The following is a 13,893-nucleotide window of genomic DNA, read 5'->3' on the forward strand; positions in this document are numbered from 1 at the left end:
ATTTCTTCCGGATATTTTGCAGCAAGGCAATTGGGATTTGTTGACCGAAAACGAGAAATAGACTTTATTTGAAACGACAGTTTTTTTATCCTTTTCCTCATCTTCAATATTCTGCATTCGTTTTCTTTGCTCTCTCTCTCTCTCTCTCTCTCTCTCTCTCATTTTCTTAATACTTAGCAATACAAGTAACTCGTTGACTAGCAAGTAAACTAGTCAGTATATAATTATTACAATATATAATTATTATAGATTATTAATAGACTGCAGTCCAGTGCAGTGTAGTGCACTACAGTTCAGTGCAGTCTATTATAGACCCCCTGAGTTTAAGTGTGTTTTGTAGTATTTCCTTTGGAAGAACATGAAAGACATTCTGTCGAACGCAGACAATAAATTCACCGTTGAATCGCGCGATTCGGTTACGCGTTTTCCTTTGTGCTCGATTTTGAGATACGTTTCCGGACGTATTTTTTTTCTTCCACGTTATCTGAGGGTATCATTCTATTCCGAACGTTACGTTATAGAAGAGAACAATTGAATATTTGAGTGCATGTCTATGTGCCGCTTCTTCTAGAAGAATAATTGATGTCAATTATATCTATTTGTGATCGAAGCTCGCGAAGACCGGGCGCATGGAAGAACTTATATACGAGCGCACGTCTATTCTACTACGAAGTTATAAAAGTTACAATATTATCGGCGCGGAAGAGAGTTAAAAGCGTAAGAAGAACAAAGCGGTCCACAATGGTGCCCTTCGATATCGGGCCACGTAAACTCCGTTGATTCGTGATCGCTGAACGGTTCCCACACGGGCAGCGCTTTTTCATCAGATCTTGAAGTAAAAACTTTCTTTTCGAGTAAAGTTTCGAGCGATAGCCAAACAACCGATTTTCCATCGTGTCGTTGTTTGCTTTACCATCTTAGGGAGTTACTTGGCGTTTCTCAGATGGTTTTCACGCTCGTCTGACTCGTGATCGATCTCTCGATATTCTGTAGACGCGGCGCCTAAAAGCCCAGCGTCTATGGACTGCATATTAACGCAATCCGTAATGCGTCGAAAGTGAAATTAATGTGCGATAAACTCAAGATAACAATCGTTAATTGTAAAATGAACTTTTTATCGAAAAACTTCGCTTTTTATCATTACTTTTGTCTCGTGAGTATTACAATGAAATATCATTCGATTATCACAATTGTTGTTGATTCGAATTTGAGATTTGAACGCATATTCCTGCATTCACGGAAAAGAATTCCATATCCGAACTTTTATTATTCCTCGATTTATCCAAATAAAATCGATATAGAGACAATGTTTATTGTTAACAGGGGAATATTATACTCTTAGATGGAAAATTCTTAAATCTAAAACAAAATGATCTTGGACATCGATTTTCTAAAAGTCTTAACTTAAGGAGTTCCTCTTCATTGAACGCACTCAGGAACATCCTTAGATGGATATATTCCTGCATGAGTAAACCCTTCTATGTCAAGGTAGAAATTCAGTCGGGTGGGGATTATGAAACAGTTAATCATTGCTAAGATATCTTTGCATACGAACGAAATTACTGCGCATTCAATTACGGATAGCATAACGACTGATTGGAAATTTCAACACTGATCCCATATAATTTCACTTTGATAATTAAAAAGTAAATAAATCTGATTATTATTCCTTTTTGTGATAAAAAGCAATTCTTTAATAAGATATAAATATGTAAGCACGGTTGAAGAAAATAAAAGATATACTTTTATACAATAAAATTGACGTGCTCTAATTTTTAAGATAAAAATATGATATAAAATATGATATGTATGAATGTGTGTATGTGTGTACAGCTTTAGTAAAAAATATTAGATATCTACATTTTTTTATCATTAGTCTAAAATATCATAAATAATCTTTTTAAATAAAACATTAAAAAATAATGATTAATAAGGTATTTAATATTTTTTTTACCAAGGCAGGGTATATATGACTGTTCGATAAATAAAGATTTATTAGAGAAACGAAAATGCATGTCGAAAATTTATACACGGAGAGAATTTTCTTTTAATATTTATTCTGAAAATATGATAGTCGTAGTATAATACAATATTTAAAAAATTTTTACTTTTGCCCTTCAGTAAAATTAATCAAACTTATTTTATACATATTTTATACTTATTTTATATTTTATTAATGAATGAGAGAGATTTACATCAAAATTCTTCGAAGTACAATGTTATCCTACAACTATCATATTTTTAGAGTAAACTAAGAAAAAATTCTCTCCGTAGCTATAGTTTTTATAGCAATAAATGATTTAGTTAATATACAGAAAGTAGGAATTTTATAATTGTTCTAATGTACACAAAAGCTGTTACTTTTCTTATCTTACATGACGGGCGGTAAACAAAATTACCCTCCGCGATTTCATCCGTGCGAACAGGATTATCCGTGCGAATAAGTACACCTACCGTAAATTCAACAGCAACCTTTACAATTACTGGAATTGTAAATAGAAATTTACAACTCAATCTTATTTGAGCGAATTAATTTCAACGATACTTTATAGTGATGCAACGCGATGCTCCTTTGCAATTTATTTATAAATTAGGGATAAATTTAATTATTTTTATAAATAGATGTACAGGCGCGTGATTTATTTAGTAGATAAATCTAGTTTCTATATATGATTCTTTCTCTGCATATCCATCCATATCCATAATTCTGAAATGAAAAATTAGAAATTATATATTCTGAATTAATTTATAAATTTTATTATACCAAATTTATTTTATTGTATAATTTTACATACTAAAGAAGTTGAACTTTTTTTAATCCTTTGTGAATGGGCGATTTGTAATTGCATTATTTTATTTTGTAAACGGCTCAATTTGATTTAAGTATGAAACTCGCTCATGGATCAATTTAATAGTGCTTTATTTAAATCTGAGATTAAAAATAAAAAATAGTCCAATATGACGAATAGAATTTCAAGAAAATATCATTAAAATTTTTAAGGAATTTTTAATTGCAAAATGTATATAACATCAATTTTCCGGTTTTGCTTTATTTAAAGTTCATCAGCGCTACGTAAATAGTATTCATTTCTAAACTGACTTTCAAATTCTACTTATAAGCCACGTGACACTCGATTCTTCATTGGAAGATCTTTTTGAAATTCAATATTTTCGGGCTACATTCCAACTCAATGATATCAACAGATTTCTAAATTGAATTTTATATAATCATATTATTTTTTTAAAATTAGAATTTTAAAATTTTGCGATCAGAATCGAATTCAATAGTCTAACCCTTAAAAAAGCAATATCTTCTTTGAATTTCTTTATTAAAAAATTTCCGCTATTAAAGAGAAACAATTTTTCTGAATAACACATACCATAAAATATTTACGTGTATTCTATGTGTAATTTAAGAGAGAAGATATATGTTAAATTAATATTTGTATTATAATGTTATATATATTATATAATTTATGATAATACGTATTTTACAAATATTGTCATAATATTTGTAAAATTATAATCTTCATAAATTATTTTTTTCAAAAGGCATGTAAATTCTCTTAAAGTCTCTAAATGCTCTATATCGTTCATAATTGAGCGACAATACAGCGATTTCCTCCGTACGGATGTCTTAGCAACCTGACTCACAAAGGAAAATATTATACTTTTGATTTTATTACGAGAATAAATCATACCGATCAGGAACGATATTTCTCGATACAGAAAGCTGACGCGAATATTCTTCCACACAGGGACTTCATTCCGCATGAACGATGCCGCTAGGCAGAAATCAAACGGACTTTATCCGGGATGCTCAGAATCCGATTATATCCACCCTGTCAATTTCTTCCATCCCTGCAACCTTCACAATCTGTATACGCTGCTTTCTTTTTTTTTTTTTCTCTTGAGGTAACTGGCCACGAGAAGGTGAAATTTAATGCGAGAAATTCGAAAGATATATGCGAAAAGATTGAAATCGATATTATGTTGCCTTTTTATTAATATCTTATTAATTTTATTTTGATTATTTTTTATTGGTACGCCTGATAATTCATTTTTCTCTTTCTATCTATTTGTATTTAATGTTTTAAATCTGTAAAACATTAATTATATAGGCATTAATTGGTTTCAAACCACGCCCATTTATAAACAAAAGGTGTATACATATAATAAAAATTGATCTCCTTTGTACTACGTCATTGCTTTATTATAAAAATGGAAGTTTATTTATAAATAAATTATTAATTTATTACATACCACCGCAGAATCGTTTTCAACGTGGGCGCGATAATAATCTGCAAATTAACGCTAGAAATTATTAATTTCCCAAGTTCTGCTCGCGACACCAGTGCGGTCGATGCATTTATTATGGTATAATGACATCGTCGGTTCATTTCGCAAAGATTTCCCAAGAGCGCGAAGCTTCTCGTTTCGCCAACGCACAAAATCTGCCACCCTTGGATAGTGCTGTCGGCGTTACAGCTATTCCTCTTTGTAACAGTATCTACATCGAATTGTATTCGCAACGAAGTTGAACAGCAATTTTCTGTCAATCGACACTCGTTCGCCCTATGAGAAAATGCATTATCTGTAACTGCAGTTCCATTGCATGTCGCGGACACGTATATCTAATGGCATATATGTTTCGTCATGAATAAAACAACTCTTACCGGTGGAAACCTTTGCGGCGGGTAGTCTCTAGTACGGTGGAAATATTCATATTTCATGTGACTTCGAGATTATCTCAAAGCGCCACATTAATGTACAAAATTCTCCGAATAACGTGTATCAATAAAATATCATGGATACTTGCGAGATTTCGCAAGCTACTTGAGTATTATACTCCAAAAGTTTATGATGAGGTTCACTTCAAAGAAAAATTAATGAAAAGCAACATCAAAATTGAATTAGAAAATATATTTTTGAAGAAATAAATTTTGAATCAAACGTCGTCCATTATGATGTGAAGTGCGATCCATAATTGAATGACCAATAAATGAAATTGATTTGGTTTCAGTCGAGATTCTCATTCAATAATTAATGTGTTCGTGCAATTTTTTCATTATTCTCCAAGCTAGCTTTGTGGTATTAATATGACATTAGCTGTTAGGGCGGATGTCACGTGACATTTTCGAGGATGCATCAACCAGAGTGCATGTCCGCGTGCGCGGTCAGTCACGTTCTTGCATTGACTCCCCTTCAATTTATTCACTTATCGCGACATGACAGGGGCATCGTGGGCCGCATATTAAGGATGAACATCTCGCCTCGTATAGAACGAGTATTCACGCGGACGTTGCATCCGGTCGTCCGCTCCGGAGCGGGAATTTTAAGCTTGAAAGGCTTTTTAAGCTTCTAAACGAGATGCTCTCGGTACACGGTCTGTAACATATAATGTTAATATACTTTGCCTGGTAATGCGGAAACCCGGACGCAAAAAAAAAACAGACCATCGTCGTCGCTTTCTCGGATGCTGCGTGACTTTCTTATGCAACCGACGTATGATTGCAGCGCTCGAAAATTTATAACTGTACCTTTATGTGGTGTTAAAATTATGCTCTTAATCTCACAGTGAATTTATTTTGCATTGCAAAGTAAATTAAATCGCCAACTTTTACGTCAGACACTTGCGTTACATGTGTGTTATAATTTTTTATTTAACACATATGAGTAATTTTAGTAAAATTAATTAAATTTATTTATTTATTATATTTGTAACTCCAAAAATAAGTCCAGTACAAATGAAATATCTATGTGAGCCTCCGTAATAGTAAATATATTTAAACTTGTACTCGATCTCACTAACTATCATACTGAAGAAAACTCAAATCCAGACTCGAAGTATAACTAACTTCATTTGATGAGTACATTTCAATTGTTTGCCTTATGAACCGTTTATATGGATATTTTATTTGTACTGAATTAATTCATTGTTTACTTTTATTACTCCTATTGCTACAGCTTCCCTTTTCATTGATTTCAGTACAAAGTTTATAAGCTATAATGTTATTGAAGCTACACAGATAGCTTCGACAAACTTCAACAACTGTAGACCAAGTTATATTATAACATGGAATATACTATATCAGATCAAGAGTTGAGAAATTTTGGACTAAAAACGCGCTAACTCAGAGAACCAATCTCTGAGCGAAACTACTTTAACAGGCCTTCCGGTCTGTCATCATAAGTCATTAATTCCCGTCCACCAGACGATATATGCAACACGTGCGACTCCGTTCGCTGTGATTTATGCAACACCATGCTCGGTATTACTTTTGCCACTTTGATTTATTTCGGTCCTTTTCGTACCTGCAAAGGCTGGTACGTCAGTGTCCATGAATCATGCACGCTATTATATGCAACCCGAACAATAGTCTTAAAAAAATAAAAACAAATTCACGCCTCTCGATGAGCACGTTCGTCGAACTTCCATAGGCACCTGTTGGGACCGTCCGCAAAATCATTCTTCGTATCCGCACCTTCCGCGCTCACGCGAGCGACAAGAATATCCGCTACTCGAAGTTCCTCGAAGAACAAGCATGTTCTATGGGAACATTGAATGCCGTTCAAGAACATGACAAATGGGATGTCTTAAAGTCTTCGTGGTTGTGTAAACGTTCGACAAGAAACTGAGATACGATCCAAGAATGACCCTGTATCTATCTCATTTTCTCATTTACCTTTGTCAAAGATTATCTTGCTTAGCAACGCACATTCATTAATAATGTAATCACTCGCTAATTAGAAAGCTATCTGCGCATGTTAAGGAAATATGTAGGTATATCTACAAGAGAGAGAGGCATATAGTCTTTGCAAAAAGTGATTAAAATTGAAAATTTATACTTTCTATAGGAAAATAATGTTATATACATACAAGAAAGTTCAATAAAATCAATATATTTATATTTAACAATAAAAGTATATTTATAATTTAAATAATTCATTTTTTTATATTGAAAACTTTTTATGTCTACTTCTCTTACAGAAATAATTTATCTGAATTCTAAATCGCCGCCAACTTTTTATATTATTTTTAAATATAGTATAAAGAATAATTTTTTCCAATTTTTTTTTCATTTTGTTAAAAAATAAAGAAAATTTCATTAATTTCTTTTCATATATTTTTTTTTTAATCTTAATTCTTTTAATAAGATAAATTAATGATTCTATCGATGATATATGCTATGATTTCTTCGATCAACGTGAAGTGGATTTTAAAAAATACAGAAAAACGAGAGGAGAGAGCACGCACCACGAGTAAACAGGATTAACTAACTTGTGCATTTATTATAATATCGTGCATCTCATGCTCGTCAATATACATGATATAATGGTTATCGGGCACTTTGAAACAGACTTATTACTCAATCAGAAGTGAATATGGTGGCATCTGATTTGACTGACAATTACATTTCAAATTGCCCTCTAAATTGGCCTGTGTAATTGCACCCCCAAGATGTAATTAAACCGATAGCCGTTTCCGCGGGTTTCGCCAGAAGATCTAATGGTAATTTCGTGCAACTGCTCTGTCAGCAGACCTTACTACAGCAATCGTGAATCAGCCGTTTGATTCACTTGCGTTCTCCTTCTAAAAGAAGATGGGCATGAGAATAAAGCAAACGAAAGTACATTGAATAGAAGAAAAATAGGAATGTAATTATGAATTATAAGCCTTTTAAACTTTATGACTCTTAAAAAACATTAAACTTAGTTTTAACGATGTTAATTAATGTGTTCCTTTTGTAATGGATTTAACTTCATTCCAAATAATATTTTTTAAAAAATTGGATACATGTTTGAGGTGTTATGTATAAATAACTCTAGCTTTGGATAATAAAAATTATGTTAGTTTTCATACAGGTCTTATTTTTGCATAATTTCTCGGTTTTGATTAGTTTCCTGCAAAATGTAAACCATTTTTGGCTATTATATGAATATATATTTATATAGCTAACATTTCATAAAAGGTTAGAGAGAAAATGTAACTTATTGGAATATTATTCATATACTCATATAATTGTTTCACTATGATATCGACTATCTATTGAGAATGCGGAGAATATAATATGATATACGTGAATATGATATTCATTTACTTTCCTATTCTATACATTTCTTTCCTCTTTTTGATGCAACTACATAATCTCGTTTCATATTATAATGTCATACACACGCGTATAAGTCTTAATATTTGGGAAGTATAAACAGATATAAAGTTACACTTTTATATGATCTCATATTGCATTTCTTATCTCTGCGTTTAAAGCTATGACCTTTTTCCCTGCGCAAATTATATTTATACTGCTTTATAAGGACTGTAATGTAATGTAGTACGATAATAGGTACGATAATAGGTTTTTTTATTGCTGCACTTTCTGAACTGGTACACAATACAATAAGTTGAAATATATTTGTTTCACTTCAACTTATTGTATCGATTCAGAGTATAGCAATAAAAAACAGACTTAATGAGAGGCTCATTATAAATAAAAATATAAAATAGTCATAATCATATGGAGAGAATACAGTCACAATTTATTACATAATTATTATTACGCGTATTATTCTAGAAATGCAAATTAGTCGCCCATTTTTTTCTGAATTTAACATCGACTTTTCTTGTAATAAATACAATACAAAGAACATCGTGCTGTTGTCACGATGTTAATCTGACACTGCCATGTAATCTACATTGTGTTGCATCTTTTTAAGCTGGTCAAGAATCCTTCAACAATCTTAACGCTAATGCTATAGCGCTATTAGACTACAAACCTAGTGTAATTACATCATTTTAACAAACATGAAACTCATTGAGACTTTCCTGAGTAAAGGTGCATTATCTGGCAAAGCGTAGTCCAAATGCTCGTTAATGAATTCTTTGTGCAGCGAGCAATGCCTCGTACATAATGACGCGAATGCGTCCCAGAAAGCATCGTTGATTTTAACGTAAACAAGCATTTGTAATAGCAAGATCGCATTTCGACGAGAGATCGCGACAGAATCGGCTGGCAAGAATAAAGGGAGACTCTTTTCATAGAATGAACACGCTATTTGTCTCTTTCGCTGGCAACAAAAGGAGAAAGAACCGGGGGACCTTGCAACTTATGCACACCCGGAAGGGAAGCTGCGACGGTATAAATGAAGCAAAGAAGCACTTCCGGAAGAAGTAGTCCAGAGACATTCATCTTCCTGGATAAACGCGAACATGGAAGACAACAGTGACTTGTAACGATACTCTGCCCTCTTCTTCCGCTGAATTTCATTTTTTTTCGTCCTTTGCCATCTTTTGCCGCTACCTATCAGTTGGATTGCGACCTCCTCCTTTTCTCCGTCGTCGTTCTGCATCAGACCATTCGATAAGAGGCCAAGGAAATTTTCGTCCGACCTCGTTCAAACGAGATCTCTCCATTTTTCTCCGACCAGATCGGCCGTCGTGACGAATACCGCCTTTCATCGCGACTGGCGGAAATGGCGGCATGGAAAATCCGGCGTAAAGCTTTATGCGATTTCAGTGTCCTTCGGACAGTAAGAAGGGCGTGCGGGCGGTGGGATGAAAGGTGCCGCTGGAGTAAAGAATCGACGACACGTAAGAGGATAGTATGAGATCGGACGCGCGTTGCAGCGAAGACGTCGCTGGAGAGACGAGAAAAGGGCGACAGAAGATGCGACAGCGAGAAAATAATGGCACGGAGGAAATCGAGAAAGAGAGGACCGTGCGAGAGGAGAGATCATAGCGCGAGAAATGAAATCCGGGTGAATGTAGAAAGATGAAGAGAAGTATTGTGGAGGTGATCGAATCGAACCGGCGAAAGAGAATTGAGAGGAGAAAAGAAAAAGTAGTGAGCGGCGTTCGGCGGGTAGTATATCAGAAATTTATGGAAAGGGCAAGAAAGAGAACGTAAAATGATACAATCTGACAGGAAGTAGAGAGTTATAAATCTAGAAGTTTTATAAATGAACAAAAACATGTTATAGAAAGCTATTACACACACACGCGCAAATTCAGTCTGTTTGAATTATCGCATTAATTGTAAGTTATTTTTAAGTTTTTTAAGAAAGCATACGCGAAATAATAAGAGAAGTTGATTATCGAGGACTTCAGAGACTTATCCTTCTAATTATTTCAAGGTTAAAGAAAAAAGAGAAAATATGTGATCGTAGATTTGGAGAAATGTTGCTGGAAGAAACAATTGTGCAACAAAAGGTACAATAAAAACGTAATAAACATTATACGCACTTTAGCCAGTAAAATATATCATTAAAAGGTTAACTTATGATTAACCTAATGTTTCATTCATGATATCGTCATAGGTGAAGCCTATTGGATAAAAGTTAAACTTAACCACAAGTTAATCAAACAATAAAAAACCGGGTCTTAATAATTTTTGTATACTTGTAAAAGTGATGAAAATTAATCCGGGACACGAATGACCCGTCGAATTTAATTCGTAATAAAGGACTGGAAAATCATGTACATTAAGGTTTATGGAATGTTATATACGGACGAATGATATACGCAGTCGTTATTAAGCGTTATTATTATTATTATACAAACTCTCAATATTATGCAGCGCGTTAGTACGCACGCTTACATAGCAGGCCGCATTGCTGCGTAGATTTTTAGTATATATCGTACTGTTGATCAATGAGTGAACATATGTTCACGAGTGTGTTTATGAGCGCCTGCAAAATCTAGTACAAGATGTATGAGTGCGTTCCATTTGTTTCATATACACGCACGTGAACAATTCGCTATTCGCGTCCAAAGCTATCGGCTTATTGGTAATATCGTTTGTTAGCGTAGTTTGATCATCGTGCTCAACGATACGCATATACATACATATATATGCAAGGTATCAAACAGTTCCTAGTTAAAATAGCGTTGTTCGATTGTGAAGTATAAGCGGCAGGAGCGAAATAGATACAAAACGCGGAAGCAAATACGGACAATTTAAATATGCTTTAATTAAAGTCAGCAATTTTTGCAATTTCTACAACGATATATCAGTATAACGGTACAATATCTTTGTTCCTTTTTTTCAAAAAAATAATTCGATGAAAAAGGCTAACGATTACGACTCGCAATGTCGTTTTGCATAACAAGTATGATGGGAAAAAAGCGAAAACGTCCAATATCTCGTGTCCACATATCGATGATTTGTTTTTACATTGGGAGCATTGCATGCCATTATCGAATGTGATAGATTTCATGAAACTTTCTGCTTTGATGTGATTGCGTCAATTGTCGCAACGTTTTGGATAACAGTTCTTCGCGTTGTACGTCGTTTGAAAGAATACGCGAGTAATATTTAGATTTTATTATTTGTAATTGAAAATTATAAAAATATCTTTATGAGAGTATTTATACGTATTATTACAGGGTGGGAAAGCCATTATAGCGACACTAAAACAGTATATTTTGAGGCAAGAAATACAATAAAATAATTATAATATGAGTCTTATTTAAGGAAATATTGTAAGATTTAAAAAATATACCCCGTTTAAAGTTTAAACAGTGCAGCATATAAACTTTTATAATTTCACATTTAATCTGAATGTCTGTTCTATTGTCTATCTGCAAGATTTTTCAGATCATCTTAATTTTTTCAAATTCTGTTTTCGGCAATTGATACGCAAGGATCTTAAATCTACCGAGGCAAAGTATAAGCCAAATCAGTTGATCATAAAGGGATGAAAGGTCAACTAATAAAGTTTTTCCAACAATCTTTTCCAACAAGTTTTTCGCTGCACTACTTACAAGGAAAGGGATTCAAGTGTTCTCCTCCGATTTTGATGAGCATTTAATATGTTGTTTTGTAGACAAGATAAGGAACACTTTTTTTTATACGTGCTCTATCGCTTTTAAGAGATGATACACCCTTTAGAAAAAAAATGGTTTTTTCTTTCAAAGCGTATACCATCGAAACTACAAAAAATAGAAAAAAATATTTCAAATAAAAGTGAAAAATAGTTTCAAGAGTATTTTATAATAACAGTTTAAAAAAATTTTGTTTAAATAAGAAAATTTTTATTTATAAAAAAGAAAAATTACAAAAAATTTTTTAAAATTATAATTATTAAGTTCTCTTAAAACCATTCAACTTTTACTTCAAACATTTTTTCTCTCTCTTATAGTTTTGATGGTATTTATTTCAAAAGAAAAATGATTTTTTTCTCAAGGGTCTTTATCTCTTAAAACTGCGATAGAATTCATATAAAAAAGTATCCCTTATTTTCGATTTTAAAACGACATATTAAAAGCTCATCAAAATCGAAAAAGAATACTTGAGTACTTTTCCTTGTTAGTTATATTCTTTGTAAAGACTTTATTGTACCTTTTCAAAGCATCTCGTTTAAACGAACAGAATCATCGCAATATAAACTTTATTAATTTTATATTTGTTATGAAGAGATGTCGCGTTTCTTGTGAAACTGATAATGAAATTATAATTATTTTACATAGTATCTTCTTTCGTGCGTCATGTGCATATTAATTACAACCAGACTGTCGTTGTACTACTTTGCAAGTAGTGACAAAACTTCGTAATCAGGAAGATGTTTACTTCCATAAAGAAATAATTAAAATGCAAATGCATGCTTGAAACTCACCGTCATAAAATATGAAAATAACTTCTGTGTACCTTAAGATATGATAAAGCTATAACTCAATAAAAACTTGTTTGGAAAATCAGAACCAACAGAATAAATTTCAATTTCTTAATCGTTTAACTCTTTGCATAATTCTGTTTATGGAATAAAGTATCTGCGTTTTCTGAACGACAAAGAGATGCACGCGAGTAGCAATTAAACCATCCTTAATTATTCATTTATAAAATGAGTTTGCATTTAAAAAATTTCTCTACTAACAATATTTAATTATACATGCATTGCTTGCTAAGTTGAATGGCGTGCCATTTTGAAATATTAAACCAATGTGTAACAATCAAAATATAAAGTATCAAAATATAAAGCTATACTACATCAGATAATTTAGAAATTATGCAAAGATTATATTAAAAATGAAAGAATATTGAGATCTAGAATTTTCACAGCACAGTCTACATTTCGGTTATTTTTCGCGTTTGTAACTGTATTTATCGCGTTGGTTCAACAGAAACGAGCAACGTTTCGATTTTTCTATCAAAACGTTCGCTGATGGTGTGCTTGAAGAATATTACGCGATCGTGCACGCGCGAGAGAACGGTGATCTGGTTCACTCTGACGCGGCATTGACGGTAAGCTGGCTGCTGGAAGGCCAGGTGATGGGACATACGACTCTCGACGGCGCGATCTTCGGAGCTTTGAAGCTTTGGGAGCACGATCGAAAGCCATCGTGTCTCCCACCAACTGCCTCAATGGCGTCGGATTGGATCAAAGAGGCTCGTTGGGAATAGGCATGTTTACGTAGTACATACGCCCGTGTATGTACCAGCCCACGGTATATTCGAGTAAACCGATCCACATCGATACCCGTCGATGCTTAAGAGATTTAAATGGTATTGGTATTCCAAATCTCTTTCTTTTTCTCTTCTTCTCTTCCTTTTTTTTGTCTCTCTCTCTCGCACTCTGTGTTAATCTGCACGTATATATTTTCTTTTTTCCCCTCACAGAATAAAAATTACGCCGGAATCTCTTTCAGTACGATATTTTCAATATCGTTGAAATAATATCATTGCTTATGTGTAGATAATTTAATATAGTACAGTAAGATAATTGATATTTCTTATAATTGTGCATATTATATATAATTCTTGGATGAATAAAATGATTGAATTATCTAAATTTGTTTCCCTGTTTTGTTCTTTCTCTCCGACTTATAAAAAATTTATAATAAAAGTATCACATAAAGTTATCTTTTATCTAATAAAATTTTTTTCTTTGTTTCAG

The 13,893-nt window shown here is 33.1% G+C and overlaps 1 protein-coding gene and 1 long non-coding RNA gene across 7 annotated transcripts in view; both read left to right on the forward strand.

Annotated features, from left to right (window-relative positions):
- Dop2R (dopamine D2-like receptor) overlaps nucleotides 1-13,893 on the forward strand; it is a 272,365-nt gene that overhangs the window by 103,682 nt on the left and 154,790 nt on the right. The gene's annotated exons all lie outside the window — the stretch shown is intronic.
- Nucleotides 1-13,893, forward strand: part of LOC147907064 (uncharacterized) — a 100,890-nt gene that overhangs the window by 38,890 nt on the left and 48,107 nt on the right. The window lies entirely within an intron of this gene.

The sequence above is a fragment of the Acromyrmex echinatior genome, chromosome 16 (genome assembly GCF_024713525.1).
Source record: "Acromyrmex echinatior isolate Ae372 chromosome 16, ASM2471352v2, whole genome shotgun sequence".
Lineage (NCBI taxonomy): Eukaryota > Metazoa > Arthropoda > Insecta > Hymenoptera > Formicidae > Acromyrmex > Acromyrmex echinatior.